Below are 1,208 nucleotides of genomic sequence, written 5' to 3' on the forward strand. Positions count from 1 at the left end.
GTGGCGGCGCCTGTAGTCCCAGCTACTCGGGAGGCTGAGGCAGGAGAATGACCGGAACCCGGGAGGGGGAGCTTGCAGCGAGCCAAGATCGCGCCACTCACTACAGCCCGGGCCACAGAGCGAGACTCCGTCTCAAAAAAGAAAAAAAGAAAAAAAAAGAAAGTGTGGTTTCAGGGCTCTCTATATAAGACTATCATGTTAAAAATATAATTGCATCATTCAAATCTATATCCTTAGTAGTATTCACTTTTGCTTGTTAAGTTCATTTTCACTGAAGTTGTATTGAAATACATTTGCTCAGTTTTTTTCTTTATCCTTTATTGGTAGGTTTTGGTAGGGTCAGGATTGCTATATCTTTTTGGTAAGATTTTCCTCTGTTATAAATCTCCTTATAGCTAACAATATTTTCGTCTCAAGTTTTATGTTATTTTAAATTAACATTGATACAATGGTTTTGTTGGTGATGGTATTGGCTTGTTGAATATTTTCGACTTTTATTAGCCCCTTATCTTTCTCTCTCACAATGTTTCAGGTCATCTTTGTAAACATCATTAACAGATTTAAAAAAAAAAAAAAAAAAAACCTGGCCGGGCATGGTGGCTCACACCAGTAATCCCAGCACTTTGGGAGGCCGAGGCGGGCGGATCATGAGGTCAGGAGATCAAGACCATCCTGGCTAGGCGGGCGGATCATGAGGTCAGGAGATCAAGACCATCCTGGCTAAAACGGTGAAATCCCATCTCTACTAAAAATACAAAAAATTAGCCGGGTATGGTGGCGGGCACCTGTAGTCCCAGCTACTTGAGAGGCTGAGGCAGGATTCGGAGCTTGCAGTGAGCCGAGATCGTGCCACTGCACTCCAGCCTGGGCGATCTTCAGAAAGAAAAACAAAAATCTGACTTTTACTGGGAAATGGAATCTATTTCTATTCTCTGATTATTAATATACTTAAATTTATTTTCACTATTTTGTGTTTTCCACTTACATTGATTTATTTTATGTTGGAATAATTGTGTTTCCTTCGTGTATAACATACCTGTTTCCATTATTTTAGCACTTACCTTTCAATTTTCAAGATGCTTACTGAATAGAGTCTAAATCTAATCAAAATATCTACCCTTCTTTTGCAAAAAACAAGAACTTAAAGTATTTTAGGTCACAATCACTCCTGCCAATACCCTTTTCTCAATTATTCTATATTCACTTTA

This window comes from Colobus angolensis, unplaced genomic scaffold (genome assembly GCF_000951035.1).
Source record: "Colobus angolensis palliatus isolate OR3802 unplaced genomic scaffold, Cang.pa_1.0 Scaffold113, whole genome shotgun sequence".
Classification (NCBI taxonomy): domain Eukaryota; kingdom Metazoa; phylum Chordata; class Mammalia; order Primates; family Cercopithecidae; genus Colobus; species Colobus angolensis.